Source organism: Lithobates pipiens, unplaced genomic scaffold (assembly GCF_037356315.1).
Source record: "Lithobates pipiens isolate NorthernLeopardFrog02 unplaced genomic scaffold, aLitPip1_a1.2 Scaffold_22, whole genome shotgun sequence".
Taxonomy (NCBI): domain Eukaryota; kingdom Metazoa; phylum Chordata; class Amphibia; order Anura; family Ranidae; genus Lithobates; species Lithobates pipiens.
This window is the reverse complement of record NW_027507784.1, coordinates 248,002,528-248,019,124: the sequence shown is the minus strand read 5'-3', so window position 1 is coordinate 248,019,124 and position 16,597 is coordinate 248,002,528.

The window sequence follows — 16,597 nt, the reverse complement described above, 5'->3', positions numbered from 1 at the left end:
CCCCACTCAATGTCAAGGACATCATATGATGCCCTTAGTATTGAAGTGGTTAAGCGGGTTATGATCTATCAAGAGTAGAGCATCTAAGTAGGCTATTATCGTTATGCCTTGAGCCCTTAACCTGGCTAAAAGGAGGAGCCGGGACCATTGTAAACACTTGAGGTGCAGCTCGACCGAAAGGCAGAGCTACAAACTATAAAGGAATATTTTTTACCTCGAAGAGTAGACATTTCTGGTGAGTGGGGAAAATTGGCACCTGGGGACAAGCATCCTTGATGTCGATTGACACCAGAAATTCTCCCCCTTGTAGGATGGAGACTATGATCGGATTGACTCCATGTGAAAGGAATGGATATTCAAAAACTGGTTTAGATCTTTGATCTTTCATCTAAAATGGGTCTGACATCCACGCTTGGTTTTGGAACCGTGAAAAGGTTTGAATAAAACCCTAATCCTCGCTCATCCAAGGGGACCACCGATATCACTCTTTGAGACAGGAGATGATCCAAAGCTAGAAAGAGAGACTTCTTTTCCACTGGATCTCTGGGAACGTTTGATCTGAGAAAACGAGGAGACGGGAATTCTCATAACTCTAGTTTGTAACCTAGAGAAATTGAGGAAGCCACCCATCTGTCTTGAAATTGTTCCTGCCAGACCCTTGAAAACTGCAGAAGCCTTCCCCCCAGAGGGGTCAAGCGAGTGGGCCCGCCCCTTCATAAGGAGGCTTTAGTATTTTGTTTTGTGGGTTTTGTTTACAGAGGATATAGCAGCGTCAATTGCTGGAGTTCCCTATTTATTATAGAACTCTTCCTTCATAGGATAAAGTATTGAAAACTTTTTTTGGAGGGAGAAACTGTTTATCTGGGTGCTCCCACTCAGAATACATAAGCTTTTTTAGCCATGAATGGATAGGAAAAGCATGAAAAGATTGTGGAGGCTTTAGTGAACCCAAACCAGAAGTGGGCTCATCGACTGACTGCGTTATTGGCAGTAAAAATGGGAAGTGGTCCAATTCAGTGAGAGATTGTACCAACATTTCCTGCAAACCCGACCCTTCCATATTAGGTTTGAAATGGATATTTTATAGATAGGCAACTCCTATCCTCATATTGATTAGTGGTTCCAAATTAATAATAACTACTGCAGTAGGGAACAGACACAAAAGATACGCTCAGCATCTTTCCAAATAACCGTTCCCCTTTATTATGACGCATTTGAAGGTTTTTATACACATGATTATGTAGGTATCACATTAATATTACAATTGTACGTTTATGGTAACAAGGGGCGTTACATAGGCAGGCTAATTCTAATCAGGACTCTAAAGAATGCAAAACATGTACTGAAAACATTATTAGTGCCGTGTGCACAGTGAGGGCATTGTGCAATACATATAAAATAGAATACAATTATATACAGAACCTACAAATTTCCATTACAGGTTCTTCGAAAGAGGAGACATCAGCCTCTTCCTGGTCCTTTGAGAGAAATTTGTCATCTCTCGGCCCTTGTTTCTTTCATGAGGGTCCTGAGCAATGGACGGGCTACGCTTAGTAACACACAGAGATGCGATTAAAGCATAAATTTTTTGCTCCAAACTAAAAACGGAAGAAAAACCTCCTTAGTAATATACACAGGGGCTAAGAGCAGCTGCAACACTCGCCCCTCCTTATGGCTCACTCTGACCAGACATATTACTCTCAGGGGAGGATGTCATCTTTGTTGAGATGGTTCTAGGCTGCCATGTGACTATAATTCTTCTAGAGCCCTTCTTTTTTTAGGTGTTTTTAACACCCCTTTTGACAATGGCCCGATGCACAAAGCAGAGGTACTACCAGAAGCAATGCATCCACTGCTTGAGCAGTAGTTCAGCTCTGCTGCTGCTATTAATGCTCAGCCTGATGCAGTAGTAAATGTGTCAAAAGGAATGCCTGTGTTCCCAAAAACCTCTTGCATGCCACCTTTGCTCTTGTGTCCCTCTACAGCTTGCAACAGCAACAATGGTGCCTTTTAAAACATACCTTCCCACACTGGGAGTTGGGGGATGCCACTCCGCTCTAAGCCTCGCCCCCCCGTCGTCTACAGCCCTTCCTCTTTCTTTTTAAAAAAGATTTTTTACGGCTCCGATTTTATGGGAGAGAGGCAGTAGTTGCGAAGGGGGGGCCTGGAAGCCGCTGAGCAATGTGCCGTTGGCGCCCTTTTTTTTTTTAAAGTGCTCCTTCCCTGTGTCAGGAATCTCTGGTGCCTGACACAGATGGGGACATGCATGTATGCGTCCTTGATGTCCAAGGAGGCCAGGAAATCCCCCTGATGAAGCTCAGCCACCACAGAATGAACAGACTCCATCCTGAACCTCTGCACTCTCACAAAACAATTGAGGGCCTTGAGATCCAGGATCGGACAGACCCCTTCTTTCTTTGGAACTAGAACAGATTGGAGTAGAACCCCCAAAACCTTTCCGAAGCTGGTACACCCCCACACTGTAACAAGTCCTGTACAGCTCCAAACAAGGCCTGCCAATGAGACGGGAGAAAATGAAGATTGGAGGGAAAAAACCTGCCTGGAAAATAAAGAATCTCTATCTTGTAACCAGACAAAATTAGGGCCAAAGCTAATAAAAGAGCTGGACGAAGTAAGCGGAAGCCTGGCAAGAAGAACCAAAGAGCGGGACAAGACCCCCGAAGTCAGAAGAAGACCCCCGGATGGCGGCAGCGACGAAGGAGAAAGCCTGGCTCTTCCGCTAGTAAAAGAGCTAGCAAAAGAACAGAAGATAGTGGAGGAGTCCGGCGAGGAGACCACCGAAGACGCAAGAAGACCCCATGAGCTGTCTAATAAAGAACTTTAAAAACTTGTGTTGTTTTTTTATGTACACATTTTTCCCCAGGTGGTCCCCAAAGCACCCCCCATGTTGAGGGCACGCGTCCTGGTACGGCTCAGGAGGGGGGCCGCTCGCTCGTCCCTACCCCCTTTTCTGTCCGGCCAGGCTGCATGCTCGGATAAGGGTCTGCTATGGGCTTTAGCCATTTTTTTCAGAGTAGGGGTTCCCCTTTAAATCCATACCAGGTGACGGGGTTCACGAGGTGTTATTCTCGCCACTGGAGGTGGTGACATTGACTTCCTTCGCTAGTTCCTTCTGCCTGGAGCCACGTTCAAAATTAACGGACTTTACTCCATGTGTGGGCATTTCAAAAGTCTGGTGGACTAGCACACATACGAGCAGATTGTCCGGCGGACAATTTTGAGTCAAGACTTCTTTCTAAGTCCACCGGACTTTTGGGAACAAAAAGTCCGCCAGAGCTCACACAGGGGCGGATTGTCCGGCGGACCATCCGATCGTGTGTACGCAGCATTACTCGCAGAACCGGGCAGACGAAAAAGCCGTTTGTGAGCGGAAAAAGAGAGGCCCTGCTTATGACGGAGCTCTTTGCCCTTTCTGGACTGTGGAGGAAAAGTACTTTTTCCCCAGTGATGTCCTTAATGATGTCGTCCAGGGAAGCTTCAAATAGCCTCTCACCCTGGAAACGCAATTCCGCCAGAGCTTTCTTAGATGTCTGGTCCGCCGACCAACACTTGAGCCAAAGTAGCCAGAGAAGAACTACGGCCGGCACAGAGACCCTTGAAAGTAACGGGGCTGTATCTAGGGCTGCATCACAGAAATACTTAACCACTACAATACAGGGCACTTTCGCCCCCTTCCTTCCCAGCCCAATTTTCAGCTTTCAGCGCTCTTGCACTTTCAATGACAATTGTGCGGTCATTCTACACTGTACCCAAATAAAATTTTTATCATTTTGTTTACACAAACAGAGCTTTATTTTGGTGGTATTTATTCACGACTCCAGTTTTTATTTTTTGCGATATAAGCAAAAAAAGAGCGTAAATTTTGAAAAAAAAACAATATTTTCTTCTTTCTATTTTAAAAGGAATCCAATAAAATCACATTTTGGCATAAATTTAAGCCAAAATGTATTCTGCTACGTAAAATGTATTCTGTTGCGATGCACGGGGACGGAGATCGGCGCCAAATTCAAAAAGTGAAACAGACAGTATACATACAGTATAATGTAATCTTACAGATTACATTGCTGTATGTAATTATTTCACATCCCCTTTGTCCCTAATGGTCTGTCCAGTGCTCTGCATGCAGTTTTATATAATAAAAACTGTTCTTTATTCCTGGAAACTGGAGATTGTCCATAGCAACCAAACTGTCATTTTACATCAAAAATGGTTTTAGACCAGCTAGAAAACAGCGATAATAAATTGTAATCACTCGCAGAATTGAGCGATAGCGATTTGTGGGGAGATCCGTCATCAAATACTGAAAAGTAATGACAGTGACAATTCTGCAACTGAGCAAATTTCAGTGTTTTTGATTTGATTACATTATTGAATAATTTTTATTATTGTTATATTATTATTTGGTACAATTATTTATAGTTATTTATTATATTATAATTTATGATTTCATTTTTCAAACTTTATCATACCCGGGATGTTTGCTAGACTCTGGTTTGGACAGATTTAAGAGAGTTATTCCTAAGAATTACAGGACTACAATATAAAGTGCCAAATTTTCATGCAAAATAATGGTACTGCTTTTAGCACCTAAAATCCGAAATAATCGTACCGCCAAGGAGGTTAAGTCAAAGGTGATTTAACTACTTGTTTACTGGGCACTTAAACCCCCTTCCTGCCAAGGCCAATTTTTAGCTTTCAGCACTGTCACTCTTTGAATGACAATTGTGTGGTCAAATGAAATAGTTATATTTTTTTTTTTACACACATAGAGCTTTCTTTTGGTGGTATTTAATCATTGCTGGGTTTTTTATTTTTTGCTAAAAAACAAAACAAAACAGTTTTATAGTTTGTTATACAATTTTGCAAACAGGAAATTTTTCTCCTTCGTTGATGTGCGCTGTTGAAGCTGCACTGATAAGGCGCCACTAATGGGCATTGATAGGTGGCACTGGTGGGTGATGAGGCGGCATTGGTGCCACTGATAGGCACTAACAGGTGGCACTGAAGGGCATTGATAGGTGGCACTGGTAGGTGACACTAATAGGCACACTGGTAGGTGACACTAATGATGAGGCACTGATGGCCATTGATAGGTGGCACTAGTGGGCAATATTTGGCGGCACTGATATGCACTGGCTGGTGGCACTGATGGGCAATGGCTGGTGGCACTGGTGGGCACAAATGAGGAAGTTGGGTCTCTCACTGTTTGGGAGCGCTGTGCATTTGACAGAAGCCAGTGATCAGCTTTTTTTTCTGTTCATGCTGATTACCGATATTTTGTTTGCATCACGTGATCAGCTGTTATTGTCTGACAGCTGATTATGTGGTAAGGGACCAGGGTCGGCCCCTTACTCCGATCTGTGATCAGTTGAGTCTCATTGACAGAGGGGCATGCAGGCAGCTCATGCACAATAGACGTCCTCCCGGCAATTAAGCCCCACGCTGTAGCTGTCATTCAGCTGTAGCGCAGGCGGGAAATGGTTAAAGAGTCATTGTAATCATTTGATGAAGATTTTTCTTTTGTATGTTCACTTTGCCACATTCAAATCGGAAAAAAAAAATCTAACGTTTTCAATTCAACCTATTCAACATTTATCAACTTAAATGTTTCAAATCGGAAAAAAAATTGTAAATTCCAAGATAATGCAAAAAAGACATAAAACAAATTCCAAATACGAATCCTGGATACAAATTAAGCGAATCAACCAAGTTTAATTAAACTAAATAACTAGATTAACAAATGGAAACAAAATACATTTTTTTTCATCATACACATGTCTATCTCAAACCATGCAGAGCTTATTACTAATGTTCATATAAAAGAACATCTGGGTAGTAGTGACCATAATATTATTTAATTTAACCGCTTCAGCCCCGGAAGATTGTACCCCCTTCCTGACCAGAGCACTTTTTGCGGTTCGGCACTGCGTCGCTTTAACGGAAAATTTGCACGGTCGTGCGACGTTGCACCCAAACAAAATTTACGTCCTTTTTTTCCCACAAATAGAGCTTTCTTTTGGTGATTCTTTTGATCACCTCTGTGGTTTTTATTTTTTGTGCTATAAACAAAAAGAGCGACAATTTTGAAGAGAAGCATTATTTGTCACTTTTTGCTATAATAAATATCCCCCAAAAAATATATAAAAAATAGGATTTTTAAAACAGCTTACCTGTAAAATCCTTTTCTTTGATGTACATCAGGGGACACAGAGCCATAGTAATAACTATGTGGGTTATATCGGCATATCAGGTGGCACGCCCCTTAAGGCATGGACTTCCCCCATATAACCCCTCCCATTACTGGTAGTCCTCAGTTTTGTAGCCAAGTAATCAAAGTGTATAAGAAGAAGAAGGGAGGGACCTCTGTGTCCCCTGATGTACATCAAAGAAAAGGATTTTACAGGTAAGCTGTTTTAAAAATCCTATTTTCTTTTCTTACATCAGGGGACACAGAGCCACAGTAATAACTATTTGGGATGTCCTATAGCAATGGCAACTGAAGGGAGGGAGACAGAATCAAAGAAACAGGAGGCCAGGGGACTCATACTGCAGCCTGCAGTGTATGCTGTGCCCAAAGGCAATCTCCTCATGACCTTTAATATCAATTTGAAAAAAATTGGATAAACGTCTGAACCAAAGACCAATGTTGCAGTCTTACAGATCTGAGCCATAGAGGCCTGGTGATGCACCACCCAAGAGGCACTAATCGCCCTGGATGAATGTGCTCTTAATATGAGAAGGACGAATTTTCTTCTTTAAGCTGAAGCTTGATCAATCACTTGACAAATCCATTTGGAAAATAGTGGATCTTAACGCTGCCTGTCCATATCTCGGACCCTCTGGCAGTAAAAACAAAACATGTGTTTTGTGAGCCTGAGCGGTTTCCCTTAAATAGATTCTGATTGCTCTTACTACATCAAAAGACTGTAATGCTTTCCCTTCACCAGATTAAGGCTTCCGAGGAGAAAGAAGGAAGAATAATATCTTGATTTAAATGAAAACCTGTTACCACTTTTGGTAAGAATTCAGGATGAGGACATCAAACCACCTCGTCCTTATGTATGATGAAATATGGCTCTTACAAGACAGAGCCGTTAGTTCCGATACTCTTCTAGCAGAAGAAATGGCAAGCAAAAAAGATTATCTTTCTTGTCAAAGAACCAAGAGAATTTCTCGTACGGTTCAAATGGCTGATTTAACAAAGCCTATATAAAGTGAGAAAAAACCGCGCTATCCACAAACAACAAATAAATAATAGCTGCCAGCACTGCAGACTTACTGCAACAAACAGGCTCCCCAGATGATGCCTGTTTAGGAGAAACGCGTTGGGCAGGGCTTGTTGATGCCACTGCGTTGCCAGATTTTATTTCTATGCTTGTATTTGCCTGTAATATAATCTCTGTCCTCAGTCACCCCAAAAGGTGGATAGCCATTTCATCTATTTGTGGATCATCTCTCTGTCTACTCTGGTACCCATGAGAAGTTACAAGTTTTGCCAGCTGTTTTTTCGTGTGGATTTACATCAATAAACTTGTGTGACTCACTAGGTATATACCTAACTGGGTCCATAACATCTGGTAATGATGTAGCCTCCTCTCAAGTGGTGGTGGATTTCTGCAAAGCATTCACTGAAGTCACTATAACCTCTCAAGATATTGCACTTTGTCACCATATTGTTTCACTTATGGACTCTTAACACGTTCACCTTGGTGGTTATACGTATATCAATTTATTTATTTATTTATTTATTTTTTTATATTTGGATATAGTGTTGTATAAAACATAGAATCATCAATAGTGTTAATTTATGCAGAGTTTTTTTCACTATTAAAGTTGACTATATTATTTACACTGGTAAAAGATTATATAGGTATTGTTATATTTATATATAATCTAAGCGCTGCACCTTTTTTATTATATCATGATTTAACAAAGCCGACAAGACCAATTTTAAATTCTAAGGAATTAGAGGTGCCTCGACAGGGGGAATAAACAACGTTACACCCTGAATAAGCTACGCACCAAGAGTGGGAAGCAAGAAGCCGTAGGAAAAGACATTGACACGGCCTGGATCTGGCTCTTGATAAAAGTCAGCTTCATTTCAGATCCCATATGCAGGAATCCTACCTATAGACATACTTCCTGGGGTGCCAACCCCTGGATCCATACCAAGAAACCTATGCCTTCCAGATTCTATAGTAAGTGATTCTGGAAGCCGGATTCCTGGCATTAGTCAAAGTAGACACTATTGAAGGAGATCACCTACAATCTTTTATAGAATGGGATTCAACAGTCAAACCTGTTAAACTTCTTGTCCATAAAGTAGGATGAATTACCTGACCTTGTGCAAGAAGGTCTGGCTATAATGGCAGAGTCTAAAGGACTTCTACTGCCCTCTTTATGATCGATAAATTAAGATTTTCTGGGACCCGGCTGGGGCCACCATAATCATCTCCTTCTGTTCCTGCTTAATCCTGCGGAGAAGGTGTGGAAGCAGAACTGGAGGAAAAGCATAGATCAGTGAAAACTGATCCCCTGGGAAGACTAATGCATCTGTTCCACCTGCTAGCAAGCCCCTTGTTTGACATAAAGTTGTCAACCTTCTTAATGAATCTGGACGTGAATAGGTCCATGTCCAGTGTACCCCATTTGACATATCACTAGGAAGATGTCGGGGTGAAGAGATAATTCTCCTGGAAATAATTGTTGGCGTCTCAAGTAGTACGCTTAAAATAATAAAAGGAGAGTTATGTTCTGCCAAAGCTAGAACATCATTCACCTCTTTTTTGGGTTGCACAACTTCCTTGGTGATTGATGTAAGCCACCGCCATGGCTCTGTCAGATTGAATCCTATCAGGACAGTCCCGTAATCTGACCACCAAGATTCTATGGCCAGCTGTACTGCCTGAAAACTTTCAACAAAGTTGATAGGCAAGGTCCTCTAACCTGGACCATCTCCCCTGGACAGAATCTTCTTCCAGGGCTGCTCCCCAGCCTAGAAGGCTGGCATCTGCTGTTAACACCTTGCAGGATAAAGATTTTCCCTCCTTCTGGATAACAATCACCAATTTAGGCTTTGACCTATGTCGGAAGCAAGGCGTATTGAAAACTAACAAGGCCTGAATCTTCTTTATTCCAGAACGACAGGATGGTGTCTTGAAGCAGTCTTTGAATAAAACTGCGCGTAAGGGACGGCCCTGAAGGAGGCCATCCTTTCCCCTAAAAATCTCCTGCAGCCAAAATGCAGGAATTTTCCTTTCCTAATAAGTTGAATTAGTCCTACAATTGAACTGATTCATGTTTGGAGTAAGAATACCTTCTTCTGTATGGTATCTATAACCAGCCCCCAAGTAACCTCCTTGATGGTTTTAAGGAGAATCTTTCTAGGCTGAGAATCCAACCTAGAGATTTCAGCTATCTACAGCTGAGATCAGACTCTGGTTTTAGACCTAAGACTGAATGATCTATTCAAAGTAGATCTTCTAATAAGCTAGGACCGCTATGCCTTGAGCCTTTAGCCTGGCTAAAGGAGGTGTCAGAATCAGAGCACTTGTAGTGCTGTGGCTAAGCCGAATGGCAGTGCCACGATTGATAAAAATAATTTTATATTTCAAACTGCAGAGATTTCTGGTAAGTGGGAAAATTTGGCACATGGAGATATGCAACTCACCTCCTTGCAGGATGGACACAGCCGATCGAATTATGAAAGGATCAGATGTTTAAGTGCCGATTCAGATCTCCGAGATATAGAGTGGGTCTTACCTCTCTGCTTGGCTCTGGGACCTTAAAAGGTTTGAGCCAAAAAAACCTGTTCCACTAAGAGAATCTCTGATATCCTCAACTTGGATAACAGCTGATCCAGAGACCAGAAAGAGACACTTCTCTTCTTCCTTTTTTTTTTCTCTGGAACCTTAGGAGCATTCTTTAAGGAGACGGACACTCTTGCATAAAGACTACCACATCAGCAGCCCCAAGGGCCCCACAGGCAGCACCCAAACAGGACCCGAACCCCGGACCCTTAGATTGAAAGCCGACTGGGCCATCCGGGCTCTTGAAACTCTAGATGTAACCTAGAGAAAAAAAATCACAGAAATCACTCTGCTCTTAACATTGTTCCTGCCAGACTTGGAGAATGGCAGGGCCTTTCCCCTCACTCAAACGAGTGGGGGTGCTCCTTCATGAGAAGGCCTTAGCATTCTGCTTCATGAGCTTTCCGCCCCAAGATCCTGGTGCTGCCGCTGTCAAGACCACCTAAATGCAGATACCCAAGGCATTAGGAGAGGCTGCCTGATTAAAGGAGAACTGTTTGAACATCCTTTATTGGTAAAGAGAGCTTTACCCCTTTTGGATGTACTTATCCACTCTAAATAGTTGTACCCCAGGAAAGGACACAGACTGGCTAAGGGTTTTCACCTGGTGCTTCAGCTGATCAATATCTCAGCCATGGACCTCTGCAAAAATGCACTAGTCCAAGTATAAGCCATAGGGCTTAAACAATCGAATCCTTCATAGCATCTGTGAGACACAGTGCGTCAAACACACCAGCCCCTTGCCGGGCCTGCTGATTAGGCAGAACTTTCAGGTATCTTGCACCTGTTCCTTAACCCCTTGGAGTCCACATTCCAATGCATTGGCATGACTCAAAATGCGCTCCACCACAATAGTGGAGCAGACGTTAAAGGGTTAATGGACTGAGCTACTCCAATTGCAGCCAGAACTGCAAAAGACATCTTGTCTTTAAAAGGAAAATCCAACCTTAACTTGCTGGATCCTTTAAAATCAGTGCATTATCCACTGGACATGTGAGACTCTGATCACTGAGGTGATTGCAGTATTAATAGCTGGAACCCCCCATCTCTTTCATAGAAATGTTCCCATCAGAATACATAAGCTATGCATGAATAGGAAAAAACATCTCCACGTGGGGGAGGTTCAAATGAACCCTATTAGCCTATTAGCCCTATTACCTCAAGAGCCTGTGGCAGGCAACAAAAGGGTTAAGTAAGGGCGTGGACAAACACCTGACTTGTGCGGCTACTCGCTCCCTGTTAGGATTCTCTGAAGAGGAAAAATAAGTATCTTCCAATATTTAGGAAGATCTACCTGATCCCCAGCCTCCTGCACCTCAACAAAAGGGCCTAGAGGACTAGATGGGAATCTGCTATGTTTAGTCCTACTATGGAGAGACATCATAGCAATAATCTTTTAAATGGTAGAAGAAAAACCTGTTTGTATGAAATACACAGGGACAGAATTGTTCTACCCTTGACGGCTTCATCTGACTGGCCATATTTTTCTTTTTCCCTCTGGGGGAGGAAGACATTCTTTTGGAGGGTTTTTAGTTTGTTGTATACCATTAACCCCTTAGAACCCTTAGAGGGGTTCCTGTTCCCTTTGTCACTCATAGCTTACAGCACAAAGCAGAGCCAGTACCAGCAAAATAAGGTTTCACTTGCTAGGCTATAGTACAATACAATAACTAATATTAATCCTAGAGTACAATGTTGCCAAAAGGAAAATGCCTGTGTCACCAAACCTGACCAGCAACCACTCTGCTCTGTCCCTCCACCGCCAGGCAGTAGCTTCTCTTGCAGAGCTCTAACTACTTCCTACACGTGTGGCCGGCGTCTGATGCCATTCAGCCATGCCCCCGTGCAAAAACGTGCCCCCCTTTCTGTTTCAAACAGGGAAGCAAATCTCCCACGTGAGCGCCGGCATCATGTAGGGCGGTGGCGGGCGGTGGCAGGCAGCGGCGGGGGGGTAAATCCTCACTTGCCCAAAAAAACGTTTTTTCGGCTAATCTGAGGGCCCAGGAAGTGATCAGATCCCCCTTCATACCTGAGGGTCTGAGCTGGCTTGAATGGAGAGGAGAGTGGAGCTACTGCTGTTTCCAGCGTCAGAATGGTGAGTGCTCAATATAGCCTCCAGTGGTGACACTTAGACATGACAACACAATACATGGAAGGAGAGATTATCTCCCCTACCTTTCCTCGCAGCAGGGTTTGTCAGAGATAAAAAAAAACAATCTTTGCCCTTCACGGTAGGCTCCGAGACCTTGAAAGGAAACCTTCAGGAACAGGGGTACACTCAGGTAATCCCTGCCAGTAAACTTTCATTGGCCTTACTACCAAAAAGTACTGGATGCCAGGGCCCAGCTTTAAAAGAATTTGCAAGCAAAACCTTGTGTCTTTGGATGACGAGGCCCTGGTAACATTCATTTAGTCCATTACGGAGACATCAGAACGGATCCAGTCAGGATGGCTGGCGCTCATGAAAGGATTACTGCCGTGGAGCTCAGTACACACATCCTTACACGTGCCCAACACCTTAGACAATGGAGAAAAATCTGAGGACTCCCAGTAATGGGAGGGGTTATATGTGGGAAGTTCATGCCTTAAGGGGCGTGCCAGTGTCCAGCACCTGATATGCCGATATAACAAACATAGTTATTACTATGGCTCTGTGTCCCCTGATGTAAGAAACGAAAACAATTTTTTCCCTCAGTTTAGGCCGATATATATTCTTCTACATATTTTTGGCAATAAAAATAGCAATAAATGTATACTGGTTGGTTTGCGCAAAAGTTATAGCATCTACAAAATAGGGCATAGTTTTATGGCATTTTTATTATTAATTTTTTTTATCGATCTGTGATTTTTATCAGGACTGCGACATTATGGCGGACATGTTGGACAATTTTGACACATTTTTGGGACCATTGTCATTTTTACAGCGATCAGTGCTATAAAAATCCCTTGATTACTGTAAAAATGTCACTGTCAGTGAAGGGGTTAACCACTAGGGGGCAATCAAGGGGTTAATGTGTTCTCTTTTGTGTCTTCTAACTGAAGGGAGGTGGGGACCGTGTAGGGAAAGAGACAGATCACTGTTCATACTCTGTGTGAACAGATGATCTGTCACTTCTCCCTGCAGAGAACTGGAAACTGTGTGTTTACAAACACAGATCCCGGTTCTCAGTGTGCCCCGAGCGATCCGGGAGCCCAGCGGTGATCGCGACTGCCGGGCACTCGCATCGGCTCTGTGGGCAAGCAGGAGGTGGATGCGCCCCCTAGTGGCCACAGGGCACAGCAACATTAAATAACGTTGTTTCACCCAGCTGTGCCATTCTGCCGGCAAGTGGTTAATGTTAGCTGTAAATAACAAGCACATACTGGAAATATAAAAACACAACACTTTAAGAGAGCAAATTTTCCAAAGATGAGGGCTGCTCTCAAAGACTTGGGAGGGAATATTTTCATCGATGAACACAGAGAAGAAATGGGACACAGCCCCAAATAATACACAATGGCACAAAATTGATATGGTCCAGAAATATTTAAATGGAATAAAGGTGAATAAAGCACCTGGACCAGATGGCCCACATCCACAAATCCTAAAAGAGTTGATCTCTGTCATTTCAAAGCCATTGTTTCAAATTTTTAGGAACTCCTTAATGACTGAAATAGTACCACTGGATTGGCATAAGGCCAATGTGGTGCCTATATTTAAAAAAGGGATTAAAGTCTTTACCAAGTAACTATAGACCTATTAGTTAAACTTTTATAGTCGGGAAGATACTGGTGAGTTTAATAAAAGGTCACATAGATGAGTTGCTGGAAAAAAATATTTTAAGCAACAGGCAGCATGGATTAATGAAAGATAGAAGTTGTTAGGCAAATCCTTTTTTATGAGGAGGTAAGTAAAACCTTAGACAAAGGAGTGGCTGTGGACGTAGTATACTTGGATTTTGCAAAAGCGTTTGACAGTTCCCCATACACAGCTAATGTGTAAGGTAGAGTCTACAGGCTTGGAAAGATAAGTTTGTAAATGGATATAAAACTGGCTAAAAGACCGGATTCAGAGAGTAATGGTTAATGATTCATACTCTGAATGGTCAAGGGTTGTTAGTGGTGTACCCTAAAGTGTACCCTAAGGTTCAGTGTTGTGACCCTTCCTTTTCAATACATTTATAAATGATATAGGGTTTGAGATTAAAAGTACAATTTCAGTCTTTGCAAATGACACCAAGCTATGCAGTGGAATAACATGCTTACAAGATGTCTCCAACTTACAAGCCAACCTCAATGCACTGTTGAATTGGGCAACTATGTGGCAAATGGATTTTAATGTTGATTATTGTAAAATTATGCATATGGGAGTGAAGAATGTGCATGCATCATACATACTAGGAGGAATACAACGGGGGGAATCAATGGTGGAGAAGGATCTGGGTGTTCTGGTACGTCATAAGCTTAATAATGGCATGTAATGCCAAGCTCCGGTTTCCAAATTCTTTCTTGTATTAAGTGAGGTATGGACTCCAGTGAGAGGGAAAGATAATTTTACCCTTGTACAAACCATTAGTAGGACCTCATCTGGAATATGCAGTTCAGTTTTGAGCACCAATTCACAAAAAAGGATATCGAGACACTAAAGAAAGTGCAGAGAAGGGCAACCAACCCGTTAAGAGGCATGGAGGAGCTCACCTACAGGGCACTGGATTTATTCTCTCCTGAAAAGAGGAGATTAAGGAGATTAAGGAGGGATATAAACACACACACACTAAGAAGAAATGACAAAAGTTCTGAAGAAACTGCCCAAGGAGAAGAGCTCTGCCTGACACCATAGAAAAAGTCTTGATGAAGTTACAGAGGCTTCCATCTGGAAGTCCTGAAGGTGATACAGAAGCTTCTACCCAGAAAGGTGTCAGGAAACTTCAGAAAACCCCAGCAAATGAGCCAAGTGGGTGCCTATCTTTGGCAGTCAGCTCTGAACTTGAAGACACAATTAAAACAATGGCAGAGGTCCAAAACCTCACAGAGACCCCCCCCCCCCCCCCCCCCGTTCCCATCCAACTCACTCTGTTTTGCCTCAGGCAGATGTTTTTTGAAAGACCATGCACACCATTCACCCAGAACTTGGACAAAGACATTGATACCCCAGAAGCGGATCATGAAGAAAGTACAAATACAGACTGCTGAACCATCACCAAGCAAGTTTCCTGACAAGTTAGTAGAACATTCTCCCATCATGCCAGACCAAGTAGAAAGCACCTATACAAAGGCCCTTCTGGATACAGGAGCACAGGTGACCTTGTTAGACTTTTACGGCAAACACCTTAAACATTGACCCTTACAGAACTTGGAAGTGCTTGAGATTTGGGGTCTTGGATCTCTGAATTTCACCTAGAATGGGCACCTGTTGATCAAGTTGGCCATTGATCCCTTAATGGCTAAGCAATCAGAGACATTTGATACTTTAATCATGTATGCCCTCACCCACCTATAGCCAAAAAGAGTTTCCTAATAGGAACAAACACTGACCTCATCAGAAGGCCGCGCACGCTTCTTTGTCTCAAAGCATGACACCCAAACTGAGAATGTACACCCCATACTACCGCAAGTGCATTGGCACCTGGTTTAAGAACAGAAAGACTAAATGGAAGAAATGGGGAAGGGGTGGCTATTAGACAGAGATGAGAATATACTGCAGCCAGGGAAAGTGGTGTGTCTTCCAGCTTCAGTCAAGCTCAACTGGTATCAACCAGGACCCTTTGCTGTCCTTGAAGCTGACTTTTGGGGAAAGGACACGGGGGTGGAGGAAGTAATGTTGCCCCTGCATGTTAGCCTATATGTCCATGCACACATAGACATTTAGAGTCAAGTGCTTTTAGAGGTAGAAAAAAAATACTGCCAGCATGTCCAGGAGCAGCAGAATTTTGTGGAAAAAAAATGTTTAATTTGTGTAATTGTGTATTAAATAAGAATCAACACTAGGCGTGTCAAGCGTTTGAGCATTAATTCTTTTCAATGGCCAGAATAAATTACTTTTCTGGCCAATTAAATGGACGCCCAAGTGTATGACACGTCTAGACATGTTTACACAAGTGTTTTTTCTGCCACAATGCAGCTGCCAAGAGGAAAGGAGTCTAGGAGAGATGGTAAATTGCGTTGTGTACATGAGGCTTAAACGGTCATGTGTCTAGTCCTGGTGCAAATTCATGTTTAGTCATGCCAAGTTAAAGGTATCTATACTCGTGTTCTTGTAAGTACTTGCAGTAACTTTCATTGAATCTGGTATGCCAGAGGGGACGAGGGTGTTTAGAGTTGAGGCGTAGAACAGAGAACCCAAATTAGTAATACCAAGCAGCTCCTTTTGAGGTAGAGCTACATAAACATATCAGCTGCCCCCCCCCCCCCCCCTCTGACAACCAAATAATTTAACAAGCTTGTTTACAAATGTAAACAATTTAATATTGTGGTAAAAGGCCTTTTCAACATTTCAAAGTTCAGGTTATTGTAAAAGTGAACCTATACTCACAAAGTTGAGATTTAAAGGTAACACCCAGAAAAGTTAAATGTGGTTAAGCAACATTACCATTTTGCGTTGAATTCTTCTAGAAAAATAGTGGTGTTCTTCCAGATTTTCAATGAGATTTGGCACTTCTATGGCACTCACTTTTCTCCTTGCTGTAGAGAAAGCTGTACCTGAGGTATAAGGATTTTCTTTCTTTTGTTTTATTAATTCAGTGGATTTGTGCTTTATCCACACCCCCTGCTACTTTGTGAATATTTCA